At 42.1% G+C, this 27482-nt stretch overlaps 1 pseudogene; it reads left to right on the forward strand.

The window, feature by feature from the left end:
- The first annotated feature begins 17038 nt into the window (after positions 1-17038).
- On the forward strand, positions 17039-27012 carry LOC138838451 (arylacetamide deacetylase-like 4 family member 1; annotated as a pseudogene).
- Positions 27013-27482: the final 470 nt, after the last annotated feature.

Consider the following 27482-nt stretch of genomic DNA (forward strand, 5'->3'; position numbering starts at 1 on the left):
AGAAAAGTAAACAAAAACTAAGAAAAAAAAAGCACCAAATAAACAGAAAGAAAGACTAAAATGATATATCCAAGAGGCCCTGATAAAATGAGCTCAGATGATATCTCCACCAGCTGAGGCCTTAGTGGAGTTTTATAACACTGAGGAAAATGATGCTATCAAAGGCAGACAACATGGCTTTGGGTTTGGTCTCTTCTTTGCAGCATAGAGGCCTGTGAAGAATAAATTGCACTTATTGTCATGCTGTCACTGGGTGAACCGTCCTCTTCATGCCAAAGCTTTCCAGGGTCACACTCTTACTAAAGGTGGAGTCACCTCATTACTCCTGAAGTCATCATTGGTCCAACAAAACCCCACTCCCAATGCCTCCAGCTGACCTATGAAACCAGTCATCCTTGGGCTGGACTTCAAAAAGAGGGCTTTATAAGAAAGAGAGAGAGAGAAGGTGCAAAGTGAGGAGAAATGGCAGCCAAAGATGAGTTCTGATGAGCTTCAAGCTTTGTGTAGTTCATGTCTTTAATCAGAATTCCTGAGGTAGATCCCTGACTCCCAAGAACCAGATCCTTAGGGCCAAGTCTTCCATGGGAAGTGTAGAGGGGTGTGAACGTCCAACCCAAAGGGAATCAGGTGCAGACTCCTTTCTCAGGAGAGCCTCTGTGTTCTTAAGGTGGTTAGAGAGTACATAGTCCTTGATTCTCCAGTGTCATTCTCTCTGTTCATAGATAACTGATGGGGACCTCTCATTGCATTCTGGGTCAGCCGTAGTGGTCAATGTGCAAGATGGGCATCTGCGAGAGCCCCAACCCCATTGTGGTCCTGATGCAGGGAAGAGATGAAGCTGGAGGATCTCTTCTGTGCAACCATCGCCTCTCTGGGTTCCAATACTGTGTTAGTCACACTTTTCTTTCCTATAACTAATGCAAAAAGAACCATTTAAGAGAAGAAGCATTGATGGGGGTCTGTGGGGTTCAGAGATTTTGAGAAGTTCAGTCAATTGTGGTGGAGAGGATATTGCAAAGCTTGTCCCATTATGGCAGTCAAGAAGCAGAAAGAGAAAACAGAGAGGAGGAATGGAGGGAGAGTGAGAGGAAGAGAGAAGGGTTCACCCACTGGCTTTTTGCTTTCCTCTTTTTTGTGAGTCTGGTCTCTTTGGGATATTGCATCCTAAATTCATATAGGTCTTTCTCTTTTATTGAATTCTCTCTAGGAACATCCTCACAGAGAACAATATGCTTTTCTAATCTCGCACACATCTTTCAATGCAATTAAGTTGTCAATCAAGAACAATCAACCTAAACAGCAATGATGACACTCCTCTTATACCAGAAGGCATGTGGTGGCATCATAGGCATAGTAAAGTCTGGGAGACTCTGGGCTCCAGAGCAACACCATGTCCCCAAATAATGAAGCACAAATCAATGGTAACAATCCCCCTCATCTTCTATGATTGATGGAGAGTGTTGTCCTTTAGGCTCTCCTGTCCACATGGTAGATCCAATTGTATTGGGCTCTTGAGCATCTAAGCAGACAGATCATGGTTTATACATCAGCAGCTTCCTGATTACAGTCCCTGAGCTCTTTTGTTCAAGATTAGCATTCTACTACTTTGATACACAGCTCCACTTCTGAATTTCTGGTGGTTAGTTGGAGGTAAGAGTCTCATGGACTTTCCTGACCAGGCTGGTTTCAGATCAAAATCCTCAGGTCTCAAACTCCTGACTAGCTAGGTTTACAGGCCTGAGCCACAGGCCCCTGGCTACATTGGCATCCTTTTCTTTGTACACAACAAATATATCACAAATTTGGTAACAACACAACACACTCATTATGTCCTGGTTTCTGAAGCTCAAGGGTCTCACATAGCTCAGCTTAGTTCTGGTTTAGGGCTCCACTGGGCTTTCATGAACATGTTGGAGTTCTGTCTCCGTCTCAACTAGAAATGATCCATATTCAACCTTCTGTGGTTAAGTAGAGTACAGACCTCTCAGGTGAGAGATTGAGAGCCTGTGTTTCTTTGAGCAGCTAGCCAGATGTCAGCATTCCTGTCTTCTCAAATCCATTTAGACTTTTCTTCTTCTGACTTTCTCTAAATGGCTGCTTCTCCATAAACAAGCAGGAGGGACAGACTAGAGAAAGATCATCACCAGAAATACTCATGGAGTCACAAACATGTAGTTGTGTGCATTCAGTCACTAATGCCGTGTTTGCTCAGAAGCAAGCTGGAAGTCTTGCTCACATAAGGTGATCACACAGGATATGAATCACACTCATGGAGGTTATAGGACCTTAGGATCTGCTCTACATGGAAGGTATTTGGTATAACAATGCCATTTTTCACTTAGGGGTTGGTCTCGGCTAATGACAGATTATCATTGGATAGTATTGAGTCATATCAGCCTTGATAGAATAGCTGATTATATACCTATACCCTGTCCCTTTGACTAGAGTAACCCATGTTCACACACATAGTTGCTTTTTGCAATACCAATGTATTGTCTTGCAGTCTGAGGTCAGAAATCCAAGATGTGTCTACACAATTACATTCTTTAGGCACTATGAAAACCTGTTTTAATTTTAAAGCAGACTTTATGTATATGTGAGCATGTGCATGTGTGTCTGTGTGAAAGCATATATGTGTGTCCAAGTGTATGTGCACTTACCAAACCACCTATTTAGGAGCAAATTTGCTCTAAAATGCTACAATACTTCATTTTGATTCTCCTACATGTATCACTGGGCCTCCAGATCATGAGTCTAGGTTCAAGGTTAGCTTTCACTATAGCCTAGGCTGCCCTCGGTGATGAGGCTCCATTTTTTTGCTCACACTTGAACTGGGAATAGTTCCACAAGCATCTACAATGTAGATTATGTACAATGTAGAGTAGATAGGCTGTACATTGTGTAATTATGTACAATCTAGGGTAGATAGACTGCAAGAGGTGCAGCCCTTTCTCATGCCTTGAAATGTCCATATTTGAGGAATCACACAACCAATTAAAGTTCCTTATAATCTGAAGATTAAATTCAGATGCATTGAGTATCTTACTCAGGTGTATATACTTCAGAACAGCAAAACCTTTGATAATCTGTTTCTAGCAACTTACAGCCTTAGAAATGTTTTTCTTTTTTCTTTCTTTATTATCTTTAAGTAGTTGTACAAAGAAGTTCCCATTCTACAAAACAGTATATGAATACAAGGTGTCTGACAATGTTGTCACCCATCGCTCCTAACTCATCCCTTCTCTAACTTTTCTTTCTTTTACTATTGAGATTAGGTGATTACATAAATTTCACATATTTCACAGTATTGTGGAATAGTGATACTTAGTTAAAAATCACAAACACATTTTAACCTTCACAAGACAAAATGTCATTATCATGGTTTATGAAGTTTGTCAATTCTATGAGCTTTGACAATACAATTATTTTTCCACATCAGGAGATGTTACATTTCTTTCCTTTAGCTTAGTGTAAGCTGTTTCCTCTTTCTCTCTCATTCCTCCCTTCCCATCACTGTCTTTCCGTTACTTTGTTAATTTTCATTTATGTCCAGTGCAGCTGATGGGGCCTTTGTTGTGTGTTTATTTATTTATTCTGAATCCTCCCATTTATTCTGAATCCTCCTGCTAGCTTCCCTCCTTTGTGTGCATATATATACCATATATATGGTCCATATAAATGGAGTCATTTAGCAATGATACGACAAAATGAGTGGCTGCCCTTTATTTCTCTAGTCCTGTTTACTTTGTCATATTTGCTTGCATGTTGGCTTTAGCATCCAAATATCAGGGAGACCATGTGCCATTTTTTTCTTTGTTTTTGGCTTATGTCACTAAATGATGCACTCGAGTTCCATCCATTCCCCTGTAATGCTGCATAACATTCCATTGTATATAGGTACCACAATTTTTGGATCCACTCATGAGGAGTGGGGCATCTGGGTTGTTTCCATATCTTGGCAATTGTGAACAGTGCTGCAATAAAAATGGAGGTGTATGTATCCTTGTATCCTGGTTCCCATTGTTCAAGGTAGATGCCTCAGAGTGGTATGGCTGGGACATAGAGGAGGTCTATATTTAGTTTTCTGAGGTACCTCCAGACTGCTTTCCAAAGTGCTTGTATCAGTATCCATTCCCACCAGCAATGCAGTAGGGTTCCTCTTTCTCCTCATCCCCTCCAGCATTTGTCATTGACTGACTTTAGGATGTGGGCCATTCTGACTGGGGTAAGGCGTTATCACAGGGTTGTTTTTATTTACAATTCCTTTACAACCAGAGAAGTTGAACATTTCCTCATGTGTTTCTTTGCCATTTTTATCTCTTCTTCTGAGAAGTCTCTCTTTAGCTCCCTTGCCCATTTCATGATTGCTTTGCTAGATTTGGGAGGGGTTAGTGTCTTGAGTTCCCTGTATATAATGGCTATTAGGACCTTTTCTGATATATTGCTGGTAAATATTTTTGTCCAATTAGTTGTCTTTCTTTCTAGTTTGGTTATTGTGTCTTCAGCTGTGTAGAAACTTTTTATTTTCAGGTGTCCCTTTGATTGAGTCTCTCTCCAATTTGTTGTGACTCTGGGACTCTGTTCAGCAAGATCCTGCCGGTGCCAATACGTTCAAGTGTCTCTCCTACTCTGTCCTACAGTAGTTTCAGAGTATCAGGTTTGATGTTAAGGTCTTTGATACATTTTGAGTTGATGTTAGTGTATGTTGACAGGCTAGGGTCCACTTTTAGTTTTCTGCATGTGGCCACCTATTTTTCCCATTACCAGTAGTTGAAGAGGCTATGATTCTTCCACTCTATGTCTTTGGCTCCTTTGTCAAATATCAACTGACTGTACACATGCAGTTTTACTTGTGGGTCCTCTAATTTGCTCCATTGGTCTTTGGGTCTCTTTTTGTGCCAGTACCAAGCTGTCTTTGTTATTATGGCTCTATAGTAGAGCTTGAAATCCAGTATCATGATGCCTCCTGCATTCTTTCTTTTGTCTAGAATTGCTTTGGCTATTCTAGGTCTTTTGATGTTCCATATGAATTTTAGGACTGTTTTCTCTTTCAGTAACGTATGTCATTGGGGTTTTAATGGAATTGCATTGAATGTGAATATCAATTTTGGCAGTATGGCATTTTTACCATATTAATTCTGTCTATCCATGAACATCCATTTCCTGGTATCCTCTATGACTCCTTTTTTTAAAATTTAATTTTATTTTATTTGTGAACATACTGTACAGAGGGGTTACAATTACAGGGGCAGGATAATGCGTACATTTCTTACCAAGCATTGCAGCCTCCTCCTTTGGTTTACCCTTCACATCCCTTCCCAGCCTCCCCCCTCCACCCCATATGATTCTTTTTTTAAGGCTTTTATAGTTTTCATGAAATAGATCCTTTACATCTTTGGTTAGGTTAATTCCTAGGTACTTTTTTTTTTTGAGGTTATTGTGAATGGGATGGTTTCCTTGATTTCCCTTTCTGCTTGTAAATTGTGGGTGTACAAGAAGGCGATTGATTTTTGTGGCTTAATTTTGTATCCTGCTACTTTGCTGAAGTGGTTTACAAGCTCTGATATTTTGGGGATGGAGCTTTGGGATCAATAAAATATAAAATCTGCAAAAATATCATCTGCAAAAAGAGATCGTTTAACTTCTTCCTCCCCTTTGTGGATCCCTTCAATACGTTTCTCTTGCCTTATTGCTCTGGCTAAGGATTCCAGATCTATACTGAAGAGGAATGAAGAGAGTGGGCATCCTTGCCTTGTTCCAGATTTTAGGGGAGTAGGTTGTAATTTTTCCCCATTAAGTATAATATTGGCTATTGGTCTGTCATATAAGGCTTTGAATGTTTTAAGGAATGTTCCTTCTATTCCTACTTTTACCAGAGCTTTTAACATGAATGAGTGCTGTATTTTATCAAAAGCCTTTTCTGGGACAATGGAGATACTCATGTGGTTCTGGACCTTGGTTCTGTTGATGTGATGGATTACATTAATTGATTTATGTATGTTAAACCATCCCTCCATCTCTGGAATGAAGTATACTTGGTCCTAATGTATGATTTTGTGATATGCTTCTGGCTTCTGTTGGCTAGAATTTTATTGAGGAGCTTTGCATCTGTGTTCATTAAAGAGATTGGTCTGTAGTTCTCTTTTTTGGTTGGGTCTTTGCCTGAGGATGAGTGTCATACTGACTTCATAGAATGATTTTGGGATTGCTCCCTCTGTTTCTATTTCTCTGATGAGCTTGAGGAGTATGAGTATTAATTGCTCTTTAAAGGTCTTATAGAATTCCGTAGTGACTCCATCTGGTACTGGGCTTTTCCTTGTTGGAAAGCTTTTGATTGCTTCCTCTATCTCATTGTAGCTTACTGGCATATTTAATTGCTTTATTTCTTCTTGGTTCAGTTTGGGCAAGTTGTAATTCTCCAGAAATTCATCCATTTCAAACTTTATGGAGTCTTACAATAGTTCTTTATAATCATTTGGATGACTTGGATGTTTGTTGTAATTTTTCCTATGGCATTCCTGATCTTGTTGATTTGGGTCTCTTCTTTTCTTATTTTATTTAATCTTGCCAGTGCTCCATAAATTTTTATTGATTTTTTTTAAAAAACAGCCTTTTGTTTTATTCATTTTAATTATATGCTTCTTAGTCACTATGTCATTAATTTCAGGTATATTGGATATGTCGCTCTGTCTGGCAACTTTAGGTTCAACTTTTTCTTGCTTGTCTACCAGTTTTAGTTGCTTCATGAGATTGTTTACTTGGTCTGTCTGTTTTCTTGATGTGTGCACTGAAAGCAATAAATTTGTCCTCCCCCAGGTCTGCTTTTGCCACGTCCCATAGGTTTCTTTTTCTTTAAAAAAATTTTTTTTATTGTGAAAATACCATACAGAGGGGTTATAATTACATGGGCAAGGTAATGAGTACATTTCTTATCAAGCATTGTTGCTTCCTCCTTTTTTTCCCCTTCCTATCCTCCCATAGTTTTCTTTGTGATGTTTTTCATTTTCATTGTATTGTAGAAACTTTTTATTTCTTCTTTAATTTCTTCTGTGACCCAGGTATTGCTCAGATATGTGCTGTTTAAATTCCAAGTGTTTGAGTTTTTTCTATCTTATGCCTTGTGTGGATAACTGGTTTGATTCCACTATTGTCAGATAGAATACAGGGGATTATGTTCTTGTATTTTCTTAAATTCCTTGTATGAACTAAGAAATGATCTATTTTAGAAAAAGTGCCATGGGCTGCTGAGAAGAATGTCTACTGGGTTGTTGTTGGGTGGAAAACTCAGTATATGTCAGTTAAGTCCACTTGAGAAATGGCATCACTTCATTCGGAGATGTCTTTGACAATTCTTTGGGTGGTAGACCTGTCCTTTGGTGATAGTGGAGTATTAAAGTCCCCTAGTATTATTGTATTTGGATCCATCTTTTCCTGTAAATCTGAGAGTATTTGCTTAACATATTTGGGTGCACCGATGTTTGGGCATATAGATTAACAATGGTGATATCCTCTTCTTGGATTGTTCCCTGTATTAATACATAGTGACCTTCTTTGTCTTTTCATAATGATTTTATTTTTTTTTCAGTAAGGGGTAGTTTTATTCATCATTCTGGCTGGCACCAAGCCATGTTGGCCCTCCACGCGGCTGGGAAAGGCCTGGGAAAGAGCTGGGAAAAAAGAGAGCTGGGAAAGAGATAGCTGGGAAAGAGAGCATCTGGGCCTGGGTGAGGCCTTATTTAGGGTATGGGCGGAGAATTCAGATGTGATCTCAGGGGATGCAGTTGTGACCTGTTCCAGGTGTGCCAGTAGCCTAAGTAATGCAGGTACTGGGTAGAGACTTTAGTGCGAGGAGGGTGGAGTTTGCTCACCATCCAGGAGCAGACCTTACATTCCAGCCTTTTAATAATCATGAAATAGGGCATGGATTCTCTCTGGCTACTTCCTGCTGACAAGGGGTGTTGACATTAGGGGTAAAAGGCTGGAATTTGGTCCCCTCTCAGAGAAGGCAGTGAGCAGCAGCTGTCTCTTGGTGGCGTGATCCTTAGATGAAGTCTGGAGAAGTCTCATGAGGCATTGAGGAACTGGGAAAAAAATACTAGAGAGCAAATAAATGGCAAGAGGAAGGACTTGGGCTGAAAATGTTGGTAGAAATGTCCCTAGCTACTTCTGACATCTGGCGACTAGGTAGAGGAGAAGTCAGGTGACAAAGGCAAGAATATAAATTCCTGTCCAGCTAAAAGGTAGACAGGTATGGACATTAGATGGGCAGGCTTTTTACTTCTACTGACCCCCCCCAGCTCTGGTTAATTTTGAAAGAGCAGGGACAAAGTAGCTGATGTGACATCATCTCCTCTTACTCCTCTCCATGGTCCCTTGTTCCCCAGACTGGCTGAGTCTAGGTGCTCGTTGCTGGGATGGCTTGTCCCAGTTGGTATTCAAGGAGGTTTGAATTCAAGGCCTGGGCACTATCCCTGAGCACTTCTGCTCAAGGCTAGTGCTCTACCATGTTGTTACAGTACCACTACCAGTGTTTGGCTGGTTAGAGATAAGAGTCTTGAGCCATGCTTCCAAGCTGGCTCTTTGCATGTTAGTTGCAAGATGGAGTCTTAGGGATTTTTCAGCCCGGGTGGGCTTTGAACTGCAATCTTTGCCACAAAAGCCCTTTATTATTTCCAATTAAGGCAACAAGAAGATCAAATAGAATAGAGATTACCTAGTTCTTATCAAGAATTGACCAACAAATATTCTTTTTTCTGGTCATGGGCCTGAACTCTGGGCCTGGGTGCTGTCCCTCAGCTCTTCAGCTCAAGGCTAGTGCTCTACCACTTGAACCACAGCACCACTTCCGGCTTTCTTTCTTTCTTTTTTTTTTTTTGCTTATGTGTTGCTGGGGAATCGAACCCAGGGCCTCATGCATGCAAGGCAAGCGCTCTACCACTGGGCCACCTTCCCAGCCCTTGACCAACAAATATTCTGCAATGACAAAACTTGTTAGAGAATTTTAGTACAGATATGCTCAGTATTTTAGAACCACATAGTCAGTAGTAGAATACACAACACAAAACAAAAAAGGCAAAACTCAAAACCTAAAATTTTTGACAACAATGTGTAGACATCTTTGCTAACAAAATACATCAGATGGTTGGGCCTCACTTACCAGGGCCTGTTTAAAGAGCAACTTGTTAGCAAGGCACCTTAAAATAGATGGATGGAGTGGTAAGCTTGGTGGAAGGTTAAGGGTCAGATGGGGCCAAACCCTTAACCCACCATGTGGCCAAGATGTTGAACTCAAGATGGCAAATTTCTGAAAAAAAAAAAAAGCAAAGAAATCCTGAACAAATAGATCAAGCCTACATTGGCTAGCCTTTGAGAGGGAACCTAGAGGGGGTTCCCAGGGACCCAGCCTGCGTCACACTTTTCAGGGCACAAGCCAAAATGTAGAAAAGAGAAAGGGAGAGATAGGGAAAGTTGGACATGAATGGCAGAGAGAGAGAGCAAAGAGAGCCTGAAAGTAAACAGACTTCTCACCATTTACCATTGCAGTGGCAAAAACTGTCTACATCTGAGAATGGCATAGAAATTATGCGCTCTGGCTTTCCAGGAAGTGCAGGAGGCATTTCAAAGGGGTTTCGCCACTTGGGCATGATTCGCAGCACCCCATTAAATGAGTAGGAGAGTCAGTCTAGCGAGTGAAGGAGAGCTGACCAGGCAGAAGCGGCATCCCAACTTCCCCCAGAGCTCTATAGAGAGAAATGGCCAAGCCCCCAAAGCCAAGCGTCCTCGGCTTCAGAGGTGACTGGCCATTCAGCTAAAGGCCGAGGAGCTTTCTAGCATGGCACCACGTCTGGACAGAGACTGAGCAACAGAGAACCGTAGAGAGTAGTTTCACTTACCAGAGTAGAGAAGTGGATGTTGATGTGCAGGCTAGCAATGGTATCGATGCGCTGTGTCCGCAGCAGACAGATGGGTTTGCAAAAGGCCATCAGAACTATGGGTATTCCTCAGAGCAAAAAAGGGGAAAAGAAAAACAAACGGAGAGGAATCCCACCTATCCTGACTTTAAGCCCTTCTTGGGTTTCGGCACCATTTATGTAAGGTTTTTAAAAAGAGGTAGCTGAGTAAGAACAGCACCACCCATGTGGTATTCAGGTAAGGGGTAGGTTTACTCATTGTTCTGGCTGGCACCAGGTCATGTTGGCCCTCCACGTGGCCGGGAAAGGCCTGGGAAAGACCTGGGAAAGACAGCTGGAAAAGAGAAGAGAGAGCTGGGAAAGAGAAGAGAGAGCTGGGAAAGAGCTGAAAAGAGCTGAAAAAGAGCTAGAAAAGAGAAGAGAGCTGGGAAAGAGCTGGGAAAGAGATAGCTGGGGAAAAGCTCAAAATGATTTTAATATAAAGTGTATTTTATCAGATATCACGATGGCAAATCTTGCCTTCATACTGGGGGCATTTGAATGATAGACCTTCCTCCATTCTTTCACTTAGAGTTCGCTTTTATCTTTGGCTGTGATGTAGATCTCTTGATTTGTTTTTTGTCAGTCCTGGGCCTTGATCTCTGGACCTGGGCACTGTCCCTCAGCTGTTTGGCTCAAGGCTACTGCTCTACCACTTGAGCCACAGCTTCACTTCCAGTTTTCTGGTGGTTAATTGGAGATAAGAGTCTCACAGACTTTCCTGCTGGGTGTGGCTTTGAACCATGATCCTCAGATCTCAGCCTCCTAACTAGCTAGGGTTACAAGTGTGAGCCAGGATCACACAGCTAAGGATGGTCTCTTGAAAACAGCAAATTGATGGATCTTGTTTTCTGATATAACCTGTAGTTCTTTTTCTTTTGATTAGTGAATTCAGTCCATTAAGGTTTATGATTATTCTAGAGGGGTATACTGTGCTTCCTGTCATTTTCCTATTTTTCTATGTTTTTCTTCTTTTCTTTCCTCCTAAGTTTACTAAGTTGGTCTCTTAGAGATCTCTACCTGGAATGGATCCCTGATCTTGTTTTCTTCAGATTGTAATCCCCCCTCTTAATGTTCTTTGTAATGTTGGCTTATTGTTTATGAATTCATTGAGTTTTTCTTCGCTATTAAAAATTTTAGTTTCTCCATCAAATATGGTGAATGCTAGTTTTGCTGGATTTACCAGTCAGGGCTGGCAGTAATTGGTTCTCAGGGCTTAGATGGTATTTTCCCAGGCTTTCCTTGCATTCAGTGTCTGTGTGGAGAGATCTGCAGTGATTCTACTTTTTCCCCCATTGTAGTATAGCTCCTTCTTTGCTTTTGCTGGGTGCAAGATTGTTTCTTTAGTGCTAAAATCTAGCATTTTTACTATAATGTGTCTAGCAGTGTGCCTCCTGGGATCTTGCTTGTTAGGTGTTCTGTAAGCCTCTGGTATGTAGGTAAGATTTTCTCTTTTAAGTCTGGGGAAATTTTCGGTGATGATTTTATTGAATAAGTGTTGCATTCCTTTGTTCTGGTATTCCTTCCCTTCATCCACCCCAAATATATGAAGGGTCAATTTCTTGGCACTGTCTGCTTGTTCTTGGACTTCCCTGTGGCATATTTTGAGTGTTTTTTCCATGTTTGTAACCTTTTTTCCATTGCCTGCATTTTGTCCTCAGTATCTGGTATAATATTTTCCATTTCATTCACTCTATTTAGTATCCATTGTGGTTTGCATGGAGGAAATTGAATTTTGCATGGAGGAAATTGAGCCATTTACAATTTCTATGTCATTTCTTATAGTATTAATCTCATCTTTTAGCGAGGTGTGCACTGCATCTATTTTTGAGTGTATTTCTTGTTTGGAGGCCTGGATCTCTTTTGATAACTTATTCCTTTGTTCTTTAAATTTCTGATCTATTTCTCACTTTAATTCTTGAGTCATTGCCTCTCTCATCTTTTGGATGTAGGATTTGTCTTCCATTTCTTTTGTGCTTCCACTGGTGTTCTCCCATATGTGGTTGCTGGCCTTGGGTCTGATTTGCTATCTTGGCCATTGATGAATCTTGTACTCTGATTTTTGCATGTGGTTTCAGGGATTATTGGAGACCAATTCCAGAACTCTGACTGTTTTGGTCACTAGGTGGCTATCTTTGCTTGTTTCTGGATTTAGTCCTGGATCAATTGATGTAGCTTGCTCTTGGTGCTGGGCTGGTTGAGAATACTTTTCCTGGTCCCAGTTCTACTGCAGGAGGGGCTGCTTTCCAGTTGCTGGTCTGACCCACGCAGGGCTTACTCTTGTTAGATTGTGCTGGGCAGACACATTCCACCCTCTGCTGTGGTGTGCACTCGGATCCTGACCAGTCAGTGGCAAGCGGTTAAAACAGTTCAGGTTTCGGCCTGGGATGCAGGTAGGGTTCCTTCTACTGCCTCCTGGTATCCTAGGCAGTTCCGACCTTTATTCAAGGACCATCAGCCTTGACTGCTCCCATTTCCTCCCAGGGGTGGTCTTGGTCAATCCTGGCGGGCTGAATGTGCCCGCTGGTTGCTGGTGCACTTGCACAGTTCCTAGATTCCTTATGACCTGTAGTCCAGGTGGTAGGGGGGGTTACCACCACTGGGTAGTTCCACCAGTGCTGGTCTCCTGTTGAAGCAGAGGGGGGAGTGGCAAGAGTGGGACAGTGTCCCCCGTGGGGTACTCACTTATCCTGGTACTGGTTTGGAGCTGTCCAGCGGTGCTTTGGCAGATGTCTGTTTTTGTGCACTTTAGGTTGCTGGTCACCACTGTGTTCCAAATTTGTTGAGATGATTGTGAGCTGTGCTGGGTGGTGGTGTGGGCTGGGTCTGTGTTTCACAGTGTACGCCACTGTTTATGGGGTCCACTTCTGCACTGCAGGTGTTTGTGTGCTGTCCTTCTACGTGTCCAACCACCTTGTTTCTAGGGTCCCTGGACACGATTGCCACCACGGGCCAGGCTGCTTCCACAGGAGTGCACAGGGTCACATCGCAGGTTTAGGGGTACCCCTCCACTTCTGCCACCTCTGGCCAAGGCCTCTTCTGCAGGAAGAAGCAGAGCATCATCACACAGCGAGTCTGGTGTCCCTCCCCTCTGCAGCCTCTGCTGCTGCCCCAGGCTGGGCTGGGCAGCTTCCCGGAATAGAGCAGAACAGTTGGGTGCCCGGGTGGCTGAGGGGCCTTCATGTGGGTTCTGAGTTCCTGTATTCTCCCATTCAGCACCGGCTCTTGGGAATCTTCTGGAAGCCTCGGGACCCTTGTGGCTCTGTGGTCCCCGGTGGGTCCCCAGCCAGGCCGCCTGGGCAGCTCGGCAGGGCCACAGCTAGAGGTGGGGACGTGTCTTCCCTCGTTACCCGGCTCTGTGTGGCTTCTGACGTGTTTCCTTTTCTTCTGCTCATTCCCCTCTCTCTGAGTACTTGGCTGTCGGTCTCTTATGCAAACAGCTTGGAGGCCGAGCTCTCCATTCGGTTGCAGAGCCCGTGGTGTTTCTGGTCTTGGCCCCGCCCTCTCAGTGGTGATTGGATTTGTGTTTCTTTTATGGCCAGAGATGCTAAGCATTTCTTCACATGTCTCTTGGCCATTCGTATTTCCTCTTCAGAGACGTCTCTCTTAAAGGCTTGAACCCACGTTTTAATGGGGTGGTTTTTTGGAGGGGATTGTTTTGGGGGAATTTAATTCTTAAGCATGAACAACACCTGGAAGTATTTCTATGTATGATGCTGTTTTATTTGATCCTCCAGAGTGAAGATGATTAAAATGCACTTTTTATACTTCCTACCAGAGTACTGTACACTCTTTATGATGACAAAGAAATGTCAAGTTGTTTATGATATGTATAATCAACATTTTATAATTCTGTTGATCTGTAGAAGAGTTTCTATGGTGTGTTACAGTGTCATATCCTCCATGAAAGAAGATTTTTGAGTCCCATGATAAAAAAATGTTGATTTTACTTGGAGCAGTAGAATTGATTTCTGACATGTCTGACCAACAAGGTTTTGAGAGCTCACAGACATGAGAGACCAGTGTCCTCTGAAATAGAAAAGGTAAGCTACCTTCATTAGTAAGATTTTCTACAGTTTATTTTGAGGTTCCAGTTTTCAATGTTTTCTTAATTTAAGTATAGAACCCCAGTTTTTGGTGTGTGTGTGTGTGTGTGTGTGTGTGTGTGTGTGTGTGTGTGTGTGTGTGTGTGTGTGTGTGCGCCAATTTTGGGGCTTGAACTCAGGGCCTGTGCACTGTCCCTGAGCTTTTTGCTCAAGGCTAGCAGTACACCTGTGGAGATACAGTTTCATTTCAGGCTCTTCTGGTGATTAATTGGTGATAAGAGACTTAGAATCTTTTCTGCCTTTGCTGGATTTGAACCATGATCCTCAGATCTTAACCTCTTGAGTTGGTATGTGTACTGGTATGAAGCACTGGCACTAGGCAAGAGCCATGTTTTATACTTAAGAATCCCCTTAGGACATAAGATTTGTACATTAAAACCCAAGGACTTAACCAAGTCAGTCCTCACAACCATGTTATAGTCTATCTCCTACGTGAATTCTCGTATTAATTCTGTCTCAATGGTGACCAAGAAGGAAGCAGACAGCACACAGGAATTTGAACAGAGAAAGTGAATACAAAGAACATTTTACTTACAAGAGAAGATTGGAGAGGTAGATTCATGGATTTAAAACATAACCAAACAAACGAAAAGACACCTCTAAGGAAGCACAGATGTAAGGAATAGCCACCATAGACACAGAACCTGATTTCCTGAATGTGGATGATTTCCTTAATGTGGATGTGGCTATGGCCTGCAGAGCATGAGCACAGAGGTGCTGGGTTTGGAAAATACCCTGAGGAATGAAGAGGAAGTCTTCCTTGAAAAGGAAAATACATAAGAGACTAGGCTCAGACAGGATCAGAGAGCACCTGTGAGTGACATGAGCAGATAGCTAGTTCATTGATGATCAGCATCTACTTCATTGCTTTCTCCTTCCCCAGTGCATGTCTATGGCCTCTGCAAGTTTCTTGAAAAACAAAGATAGACCAATTGAGAAATGAAAGTGGACAAACAAACAGGCTTGTTTGTTTGCAAATTGACCTGCAACAACATTTGTGCACCACCTGAGGGTAGATGGATGCCACCAAATAGACTAATCAGGCGTGACCAGAAAAGAGAAAGACATCAGTGGGATTGTGGGAGCACAATTTGATCCTTTTGTTTCCAAGAATCAGAGTTGTATCTTAGTAAATCTTTGTTCATATTTGTCCCTGGTGGCTGTGATGTAAGTAGATATTTTAACAATTTGATGGACACCTGCCAAACCATTTTATTCACAATGACCCGATGACCAGAACCTTGACTGTGATCTCAGGCCAACTCTGACTACCCCCATCATCCTGACCTAGTGGATTTCCCTTTGCCAGTGGAGGAAAGGATTTCCCTGAATATTCTACATATTATTCCCTTTCTTTCTTTCTTTGTACAAAGTTGTAGTGGTAATATGTGCATTCCTAACATTTTTACTTTTGAAAAGAATGTATGTCACTTATTTTAAACTTGAATTTTTTACTTAAATTATTATTACTTCAAGCATATCACTTGAGTTTATTTACTGATTGATTATGTAATACCCTATAGCAACCTAAAACTCTGGAGACCACTATTCACTCTAGTACAGCTTTTCCATCCATTGCCCAGCCATGAAGTTGTTCTAGGATTCTGCTGATTTCCTGAGTGCTGTGCTCAGGTGCTTGGATTCATTTTCAAGAGTAACCCTAAGGTGCCTCTGTTAAAGCAGATCATCATAGCACTAGGAGGATATGATAGAGTGAAGGTGATCACATTGTGTTAACCAAAAACCAGACTCAGGGAGGGGGAGGGAAAAGGCTAGGGATAACACAACTGTTTATAAAAGGCATGCATTGACCTACTTTCTCCAAATAAGACCCAAGTGCTAACAGAGAAGATAAAAATGTGGTGTCAGTTGCTGGGGATTGAACCAAGAGCCTCATGCATGCATGCATTCCCCCCTTGAGCCATACCACCAGCTACTGACTTTATTACTAGACAATTTGAGATTCAACAAGGCCACTAGTTCAGCTGATAATTTCCACTGAAAATACACCTTGTTCTTCACAGTTCCCTCGGGGGGAAGCATTCATATCTGGAACAGGCACAAACAATGAAGCAGAAAGATAGGAGGCAACTTGCAAAGAAGTTTCTATGGTGTGTCTATGTATTTGAAGACAAAAGCAAGGCTGAGTCACCAGATTTACAGTGGGTGGCAGAAATGATTTCAGTCCACACTGGGGAAAACGTGTTGCCATTGGTTGTCTAGTCCCTGGTCATTGAGTAGTGATAGCAGGTGGATAGTGTCTTCGCATTGAGGGGCCAAGAATGGTGGTGGTGGAGGGTATGGAGTCTGCACTTCTTGGATTATGTATGAAAAGTGTACTCACAGGTAAGTTGTTTGCTGTCTCTCAACTCTAGGAATGCTGTCCATTTTGGAACAGCAAGGCCATACATGTCAAAACACGAGCATAAAAAACCAGGTAACTAATATAAAGACTAATTGTGAGGTTAGTTTTTAGTTTAGCATACCCTGAAATTGAGGAGGAAGAACAAGATTTGGGTATGGGTGATTGTTCTTCCCCTTTTACCATGGTACCGACACAGCCTCGTTAATCTCTGATTTTCCAAGTGAGAGGAGACACACAGGGCTCCTTACAGGACTTCCTCAATGTTTTCCCAATCTCTGAGTAGCCTGGCCATGGCTTCGCAATATCTCATAGAAGTCTCTTTCCCACTATTTGTCCCTCCCATGACCACATTGGAGAATATTCGGGTGGTGTGATAATATGCACCCTTGACCTGGAACCAGGTGTCTGGGCTTCACAGATGTTGGGCCACTTCCTGTCCACAGCAGTATCTGATGCAATCTCTTTTCTCATTTTTCAGTGTAGCAAAACCTTTATCTCTGGTGGTCATCCAGACTTTGCAAGTTATAAAGTGCCTGGGTCTGTGGGCAAGAGATAATCTTAATACCTTCTCTTAGAAGCAGGAGTTCCTCAGCCTATTCTGAAGGAAGAAGCACACCATGATTGCTTTGTTGGTGATCCTTCTCACTGTTGGGTACATCCTGGTCCTGGGGTTCAGCTTGTGGATGCTCATAGAATATTGGACAGTTATTGATGTTCCTCCTGCCATCATCCACACCATGAAGTTTCGGATTGTGCACTCCTTTGTACATCTAATATTCACATGGGTAAATTTGTTTTTTAAATTATTGTATCATGCCAGAGTACTGAGAAGGGAAGCTTAGGGACAACATTTTGCAAAAAGGCAGATAGTCTACAATTTCAGGCTAATACATATTGATCAATGAAAAGATGCCATACCTTTAACTCTGGGATAATTGTGGAAAAACAAAGCAAGTGTGATGGCCATAAAAATGAGCCTTGACTGTCCTTGTGTCCACTCACCAAACAGGCAGTTAATAGAAGAAACCATAGAGTAGGTTCTAAAAAGAAAGAATCTGTGGTCTTTTTGAGTTAGATAATGAGTTGTTGTAATGCCTAGTGCTCCTGCCTATGAAGAACAGCATGGGTTAAACTGTCCATAGCAGACAGTGTAAAACATATCCGGTTACTCATATATAACTTAGACGAGTGAGGCTGTAAGACTCTGTGGCTGTTGATATGCTTTGGAGGATTGGAACCAGCAGTTATGCAACAGAGAAATGAGGTTAAAATCTCTGGGACAAAGGTTTGCTGCCAGTGAAATTCCTTCATAAAACTGGGGAGGATAAAAAATGTTAGCTGTAACCTAATAGCATCTGTCCTTGAGCGTTGAAACTTAGCTAAGACATAGAACAAAAAGAGAAATGTATGATATTAATACTTGAATATTATTTAATGTGACAGTACTTAGGTTAGAACTCAAGGCCTCATGTCCTCACTCAGCTTCCTTGCTCATGTTTGGTGCTCTATCGCATGAGCCACACCTTTACTTCACCATTTTGTTGTTTCATTGGAGGAAAAGAAAGTCTAGATATTCCTGCCTATTCATGCTTCAAGTCATGATTTTCTGAATCTCATTCTCTTAAGTAGTTAAGATTAGAAGCATAAGGCTTCAGTGCCCAGTGAATGTTATTCATTTTATGTGGCCGATAGCTATTTGTCTAAAGCATAGGAAGTAGTTAGGCATGAGAGATCAGTGCCATCCTAAAAAACAATAATAAAGATGTAGAGAAGACAAAGGAAGCAGAGTATATTTTGGTGGCAGAAAATTATGTGAGAGTATGTCCATGGGGTGCTTGTGGAATATCAAATTGTTTATCTATCTATCTATCTATCTATCTATCTATCTATCTATCTATCTATCTATCTATCTATCTATCTATCTATCTATCTATCTATCTATCTATCTATCTATCTATCTATCTATCTATATTTCTATCTATCTATCTATCTATCTATCTATCTATCTGTCTGTCTGTCTGTCTGTCTATATCTACTGAGATAAGTATTGATACATACATATATGTTGATATAAATATATAAGTTGATACACACCTATGGAAAGGATAGATTCTGGGTTGTCTTAGTCTGCCTTTCTGCCCCAGGATGTTAAGTGTTATTAGGGAGATCAGAAGGCCTTCAGAACCTTCTAGGTCTTTGGGGTCCTCCAGTAAGATAGGAGGCCATATAGCAAGTCAAAAGGCACCTAAAATGGAAACCATATTCATGTTACAATTCCCATTGTGATAATGAATCTGTGTAATGGCTAACAGCCAAACTCACCGACTCAGCCCCAGCCTCAGTAGTACAGCTGATCAGAAAGCAGATACACCATCACTGTGAGAAATCTATCGCTACTAGAGTCCATTGCCTGTAACTTAGCATCGCCATAGCGTCAGGGTAACCCCAGAGTGCCTTCATCACACTTAGAACATGCCAGTGTCCCTGACAAGAAAGGCCAGATGCTGAAGAAATCATGGAAAAGGCAAATCATCTTTGCAAAGTTCATTCTGTGCAGATTTCATGCACTCTGAAAACCCTGCTGTTCTAAAGAGGGCACCACCAGGAAAGGTGAAGTTGAATCACCTCATTCAAGGTTGAGGCAGCAGTACAGCAGCCTTCACATGCGGAGTAGAGTTTCCAAGTCTGGGGATGCAGGGCTGAACTTGCAGTAGGTCCATAGTCAACATTTGTCTTTGCAGTGATATATGTGGAAAAAGAGGACCCTAAGAGTTGTGTCTTAGGACTTCAGTGGTGTGGCTTTTCTCCTATGTGTATACAGGGAATGAGAGAAGCAATAAAGGAAGTTTCCGTTTGACCTCTGTAATGAGGTGCAGGCTGGTAGAAATAATGTAAGAATAAGATTTGATCCAAGGCAATTAGCAACAAGAATACCATCTGAGGAGATTGAATAGCTTTCCTGGATTTCCTGCTTCTCAGTTCTTACAATTACTTGACAAGCATCAATATCCATAAACCTTAGGAGAATCTGATGAACTCATCTCCCCATGGAAGCAGGTGCACACAGACTGACACTGGTTCCAAAATGGCTCATATAGCTCATTGAAAGGAACTGAGTCTTGAGATAACTGAAATTTGTCTCCAACTCTCCTCCAGGGGTGTATACTTGAGAAGCTAAGAATTTGCTCCATGCCCAGATTTTATCAATTTGCACTAAATCTACTGCCAATATGGAAGGACCCTAGAGTGGTGGTGACCAACCTGCGATTTGGGACAATCAGCGTGAGGCTGTTCCAGCCGAAGGCAGTGTCCTCCTGCCCTCGTCGAGGCGTCATCTTCTACCATGGAGGCTGTGCAGTTATGGGCAGCCTGGGTAAAGAGCTTTCCTGTGGTGTGTGGTCATGGAGGAAGGGCCTCATTACCCATCAGCCTCATCTAGCTATCCAGTGACCCCTGGGTGGGGCCAATTCTAGCAGTCAATGGAGCTCAGTGGAGCTCAACCAAGTAGAGGTGAGGAACACATCATCAGTGGAATTGCACTTTCCTGGCAGTGTTTTTCACAATATGGTCCCTCAATGCAGGTGCAGGTCAGGATATCCCCAAAGGGGCTTCTAGATACATGGCTATGACTCCTCCCTTCCTTTCCATTACTGCCTTTATCATATCCTCTCTGCCTGTAGAACCTGTGACAAACCCCTGCATTAATCACAGTGGGCCACCCAGAGACACTAAATCCTCACCAAAGTCAATAGATAAAATAGTTAATCTTCCTCCTTCTAATCCCAACTCCTTAGTCCAAACTTCTAGTCCAAAGTCTATTTCAGATGCCTGTGCCTTCTAGGGTCTCTATTTACCCTATTGGAAAATAAGTATTGCAGAAGGTAAGCCTCATGGCCCATGTAAGATATGACATGTGGTAAATTGCAGATAGATATGTGAGGTTGCCTACACAGAGCTTCACAGTGTTATTTCAGAGGAGACAATAATAGGACACAGACAGTCTGTTATCCAGAGGCCTACAACAGCAGCTGCTCTCAGTGGGCCTGTGGTGGCAAGTGTTTGTCCCCATCATGGCCTGAACTCTGTTGTTCCTGTCTTTGAAGATATGTACGAGAACACGTGCAGTTTCATGGCCCTGAAGACAGACTCAGTGGTGCTCTCAGTAGGGTAAGTGGAGTAAGAGAGGGAGAGTAGCAGCCATAGCAGTCCAGGAGGAGGATGTACAAGATCCAGGAGCCCTGACCACAGGTGTCCTTTTATACATTCACTCCTAGCCAGCGGTAAAGTGCCATAGGATATCAGAAGGGTGGAAAATCCTCACCAACACTGGGCATGCAAGGATCAGCTGTGGTGGAGTAAACACAAGATTGCATCCCTTCATTTTACACAGTCTCCATCACTTTAACAAACACAGAAGGAATGTATCTTATGGAGAAATAGGATTTAACTTTGCTCACTATTTGAGGAGTTTAATCCATGCAGGCTAGCAAGCTTGTTTAATTTCCAGGTCCCTCTGTTAAGGTATGTCATGATTGTGGCAAGAGGACATGACAGAGCCTAGGTGCTTACACAATTGTAGTCAGGAAGCAGAAAGAGACAGGAAGGTATCAGAAATAAGACACAATACAAACACAGTTACCTACTTCCTACAAGTAGCACCCAATTCTCATTATATCCAAATAATACCCTGAAATTATTAATTCATCAATGGATTCATTCATTTGTGAATTCAGGACCTTCCTTGTCCTATAACCTGGGGCTGGGAAGGTGGCTCAGTGGTAGAGTGTTTACCTTACATGCATGAAGTCCTGGAAAAGCTGGAAGTGGCACTGTGGCTCATGTGGCAGAACACTATGCTTGAGCTGAATAGCTGAGGGACAACAGTGCCCAGGCTCAGAGTTTAGGCCCCAAGACAAGCATAAAATAGTAATAATTGGTTCCAATAACTATGGAACAAACATTCATGAGGTTTTAGGGACACCATGTATCCAAACCAGAATATTTGCCATGGATTTCAAAGGCTCATAGACATCTCACAATGTAAAAGACTTTGGTCCTTGTCCAATAGTCCTTAAAGTCTTAAAAGTTACAAAATTATTCAAAAGTTCAAATACAGGGAGGGGCTGGGTATGTGGCTTAGCTGGAGAGTGTTTGCCTAACATGCGTGAAGACCTGGGTTTGATTCCTCAGCAAAACATAAAGCAGAAAAAACCAGAAGTGGCATTGTGGCTCAAGTGGTAGAGCGCTATCCCGGAGGTGAAGAGCTGAAGTACAGTGCCCAGGCCCAGAATTCAGGCCCCACAACTGACAAAAAAAGCTCAAGGACAGTGAGTGCCCAGGCCCTGAGCCTCAGGACTGGCCAAAAAAGTTCAAGTCCAAAGTCGTTTCTGAGACTCAAAATAAGTTACTATCATGGGTCCTTGAAAACTTAAGGGTGAGTTAAATTCTTTCAAGGTGAAATGAGACAGAGTAAATATTCCCATTCCAAAAGAGAAGTATGGGATTTCCAGTGCAAGAAGAGACCAGAGCAAGATCCAACCATAGCTGGGAAAGCATTAAGTCATGTGGTTCCTGTTCCATCATGTGGGGCAAGAGTTGTGTGGTGTGATCTCCAAATGTTCCTGTGGGCTGTGTGGTTAAAACCCAACTTCTTCTGTGTTGCACTGGCTCTCATCACTGCCTGAAGATTTACTTAGCATATAACCCATTTTCCTGACATCATCAACTTCTTTGTGACTCCACTGCAACATAACTTCACCCTCACACCTTCCCCCAACAATTACCCAACTCAAGGACTGCTCTATTTTGCCTCGCTTCTCAGGCTTTCCTTTGAATTCTCAGTGGAAGTATATAACAGTATCCAGAGTAGTCGTGGATGATGCCAAAAATTTTCTACCAAAAGCATATGGCGTAGCTGGCCCTCTGTGGACCACTGTGACATTAGCCAACTTGCATGAGTTACTGACCATGGTAAAATGAATCCTAGAGAAATAACTTCCTATAGGTCCTATGGAAGGAAGGTGCTCAAGTGTGAGTATAAACTTTCACACTTGATCACCTAAATGGATGGGGTCTGGACTATGTTTTTTTTTTTTTCTTTTTGTCAGTCTCAGGGTTTGAAATCTTGGCTTGGGCACTGTCCCTGTGCTCTTCAGCTCAAGGTGAGCACTCTCACACTTGAGCCACAGGGCTACTTACAGTTTTCTGGTGGTTTATTTGAGATATGGGTCTCACGGACTTTACTGCCCAGGCTGACGTTGAACTGCAATTGTCAGATCGTAGCCTTCTGAATAGCTAGGATTTCAGGCAAGAGTCACTGGCGCCCAGCTCTGGACAATTCTTGAAATACTCTCAAGGGATGTTTACTATTCCTTAAGCAAAATGTTGTTTCCTTTTACTTAACTATTCTCTTTACTCAACTATTTTTTTAACAGCCATACACAATATGTATAATAGTTTTCTGGAAAGGAGTATCTATTTTTCCAATGTTCCTGGTCAGTCTCTTTGTTTATAATTATCTCTATCTCCCACAAAGTCTCCAGGCATGGGCAAAGTGAGAGTTCTTCACTATAATGTTACATGAATAGCATTTAATCCAATTCCCAACTCAATGGTGTCTCCACCTCAGACCTCATGAGCACAATCTGTTATGTCAACATTCCTATCAGCATTCCAGACTTCAGAACTTCTCCCAGAATCACCTACTTCCCTCTAGTTCCACACTTGGGGGCCTTGCACCTTACATAGCGAAGTTTTCAATATTTCTTTCACAGACCAGTTCCTAGGGCTTAAGTGTGGCCATGGCAACCATCCTGCTTCTCAGCACATCAGTTCACAGAAGTGTCCTCACACTGACAACATTGTAAAGATTTATTTTAGTTCATGGTCCCAGAAATATCAACTAATAGCCAGTTTGCTCCATTGGTATGGACTGATCATAAGGTCAAAAACCAAAGCAAGGTGCTGGGAAGGTTGCGCAGTGGTAGAGCACTTGCCTTGCATGCATGAGGCCCTGGGTTCGATTCCTCAGCACCACATAAGCAAAAAGAAAAAAGCCAGAAGTGGCGCTGTGGCTCTAGGGGTAGAGCGCTAGCCTTGAGCTGAAATGCTGAGGGACAGCACCCAGCCCGAGTTCAGACACTGCAACCAGACCCCCCCCCCAAAAAAAAAAAAAAAAAACAAAGCAAAATTCTCATCGGGTAGTTTTGAAAGAAGATAGTGAGACTCAGTGTCCAGAGACAAGGTATACTTGAACAGCACCTTCAGTAGTCTACTTCTTTTAACTAGGTCTTATAAATAGTCACTGCCCTATAATGATGAGAGATTGTGAGTCAAGAAGTGTTCCATCCATTGTTGAAATTAGAGCCTTCACCTTCTTGTTACCAGACTGGCATCTCAGTTGGGTGCCATTCTAGGTTCACCTAATTTCCAGCAAAGTATTGAATAAGACATACATGACCTGTGATGCCAGCTATGCAGGTGACTGAGATCTGAAGACTACAGTTCAAAGCCAGCACAGGTAGAAATGTCTTTGAGACTCCAATTACCTGGCAGAAATGCCAGATGTGTACATTGTGTAACTTTGTTACACAATGTGCTACATTGGTAACCTTGAGAAAAAAGAAGCTTAAGGACATCCCTGAGTTGAGGTACCAAAACAAAAAATCACACACATGAGTAATGAGAGAAGCAGAAGTTCATTTGAGGGAAAGTTGGCTATAGTGAGTAAGCTACACTCCCCAGGTAGCCAGTGAACCTGAGCAAGAGAGAGGCAAGGCCAGAGAAAGAGTGAGTGGGATATTAGGCTGTTTAGACCGAGGGAAAGGGTGAGGAATTTCTTCCACAGGACAGATGCTTTGTCATGGGACAGATTTGAGTGGCTGGTGGTGGCAGTATAATAGTTATGTCACTGTGTGTCTGTCCTAACAATGGATTGTGTTACAGTAATATTAATGATATGTAGCACATAAACATAGGAGTTAATTTTAGGGGGTTTCGTCCCAGATTTCTCTTAAGAATACCCTGGTAGTGCACTGTACATATGATGTGACAAGAAGTGGAATTTTATTTAGTTAACCAATCAAAACTGTTTGCCAAATGTACTTTCTGATTATTTTAAAGTTATAAAGTCAAGAGAAAATTAATGGTCTGCTCTTACAAGTGACTACAGAACAACAGATCCTGGTTTCTCTGTCTGATTCAATTAGTTCATATCTCAACGATTGGCTCTAGGATTTAGGAAACAAGACTTGGATAAATGAGCCTTTCCAACATACCTCCTATCCTAACTGTAGAATGACTGAGCTATTAGCGAATACTCGAGAGATCTTTTGCAAATGAACCCTAAGAGCAGTTAAGATGTTAAGTAATCTTAGTAAAATTAAGGGGAAAATTTTCACAATATACAAAGGCTGCTAATATCCTTGAGAATTAAAAAAAAATCAATATTTTAAAATTCACCTAGATGCAAAGCAAAAATGTAAAAAGAAAAGGACAAAATAAGGTGATCTGAGGGTAGCATGTCTTTCAGGGGAGATATGGACGAAGATGGTAGGGAAGCAGCATTGTCTGCAGGCCTAGGTCAATGTCCTGTTCACTGTATACCATCCTTGATGGTTCTACAGGTTGACAATTCTTCGTTTAAACACCTACTTATTTACCTACCTATGTACCTTCCTACGTACTTGCCTACCTGCATATGTACATACTCCCCTACCTAACAACTTCCAGGAATGCAGAGATGAATGTGGAGAGTAACTAAGAATAAATCACTGTTCTTGGAGAAATCAACAAACCATTGGAATAAAAACAAAACAGGCATTGGTGAATATGATTCTGTATCTAAGTCTAAAAGGTCATGACGAGTCAGTGTGATACAGTTTAGAGAAGGGAGTGAGTGAAGTTTTTAAGAAGACTATAACTTTATTCCTCATTGATGGACTCATTCCATTTGGATTTCCTCTGCATGAGGTGCCACAGTGCTGTAGGACTCCAGTAAGTTACTAAGCATCTCTAGATTATTTTGAAATTACGAAGGAGAGCAAAATTTTTACAGTGTCAAGACCTGATCTCAACTGGCTACTATAGTATCTGAGCTTCTAACATAATAGTCCATGATCCAAAAAGCCTTGGAGAAAATGAAATTGCCTCACAGAGACCACAGCAAGGTTTACTCGAGCACCTGCACTGATGGCTGCGAGGAATTTCACCATGTGCTGTTATAGCAGATACTTGCAGAGATCTGGCCCATGGATCAGAGCAGAGTGATGGGCAGCTTTGGAATTATGCAGGGAGAAAAGGAGCTTAGGACTTACCAGAGGGTGCCATAGGACCAGTCGAAGAGAAGATGGCTGAGAGAAGTTTCAATTCAGAAATAAGTTCTTCCTTCTTACATTACCTCTCTTCTTTCCTGTTTATCTCTGTGGAAAAAAAAAAAAACAAAAACAATTTCACTATGACACCAAGTATACTTCTCCATGACTGCTGAAAGACTATGAGACCACCAGTAGATGAAGTGTCTCCCTGCACCCATCATTGTGTATTTTCTGTTACCAAAGCCAACAGATTGGAACTTTCAGAAACCTGGGTTTGTTTGCCTGTGGAAGCAGATAGGGCTTTGGATCGGGAACGTCAGCCACTCTGACTCTAAGCAGGTTCTTCTATGCACACATAGAATAAATGGGAATCCACATGTTTTTTGGCTACACACAGTCTGAGGATTTTATCAGAAGTGGTCTCCTAAGTGTAGTAGAGGACGTTGTTCAAATGGCATCTTCTAACCCTCTACTCACTAGGGTACTGGGTTTCCTTTTTCCTCCACAGGTACCGCAAGCTTCCTGACTACCACCACCCAGTCTCTTTCAGGGATTGTCTTAATGCCACCATCCACTTCCTGAAGACACTAGACATCTATGGGGTGGACCCCTCCCGGGTTCTGGTCTCTGGAGACAGCATTGGAGCTACCATTGTGGCATTCTTCAGCCAGGCCTTGGTGGGCAGAACAGATATTCCAAAGATACGGGGACAGATTTTGGTTTACCCTGTCCTCCAGAGCATCAATTTTCAGTTACCATCATATCAACAGAACAAAAATGTCCCATTTCCCACCAGAGATGTCATTATATGTTTCTGCCGATATTTGACAATTGACCCCTCCTGGAAAGATGCCTTGTTAAAAGGTGATTGTGTTCCTACCCATATCTGGGAGAAGTATAAGAAATGGTTGAGCGATGACAATCTCCCTAAAAGGTTCAGGTACAAGTATCAAGCAGAATTTCCCACACCTTTTAATGAGGCTGCCTATCTGGAAACCAGTCATGTTTTTGAGGTAGAAAATGCCCCCCTCATAGCCAATGACCAGATTATCACTCAGCTTCCAGGGGCTCTCATAGTGACCTGTGAGTAGGATGTCCTCCATGATGATTCCTTGCTGTACAAGAAGCGCCTAGAAGACCAAGGGGTCCCTGTGACCTGGGACCACGCAGAAGATGGTTTTCATGGATGCTTGCCATTATTTCCTAAAATTCTTCTCCATTTCTCCTGTTGTGAGAAAGTATTATCTGCCATAGTCAAATACTTAATGGAAATATGATGAAATTGTTGTGTGTCTGTGGTAATGAATTTACCTAATACCTACAAGCCCCTGGGTTTGATTTGTAGAACTGAAAACAGGAAAGAGAGAAAAGTAAACAAAAACTAATTTAAAAATCACAGCACCAAATAAACAGAAAGAAGAACTAAATGGTATATACAAGAGGCCCTGATGAAGATGAGCTCAGATGATCTCTCCACCAGTTCTACAACATTGAGGAAAATGATGCTATCAAAGGCAGACAACATGGCTTTGGGTTTGGTCTCTTCTTTGCAGCATAGAGGCCTGTGCAGAATAAATTGCACTTATGTGTCATGCTGTCACTGGGTGAATCATCCTCTTGATGGTCCAAAAGAGCCCAACTTGCAATGCCTCCAGCTGAGCTGTTAAACCAGTCATCCTTGGGTGGGACTTCAAAAAGAGGTCTTTATAAGAAAGAGAGAGAGAGAAGGAGCAAAGTGAGGAGAAAT

The sequence above is a fragment of the Dipodomys merriami genome, unplaced genomic scaffold (assembly GCF_024711535.1).
Source record: "Dipodomys merriami isolate MVZ:Mamm:240054 unplaced genomic scaffold, mDipMer1.0.p SCAF_28, whole genome shotgun sequence".
NCBI classification, from domain to species: Eukaryota; Metazoa; Chordata; class Mammalia; order Rodentia; family Heteromyidae; genus Dipodomys; species Dipodomys merriami.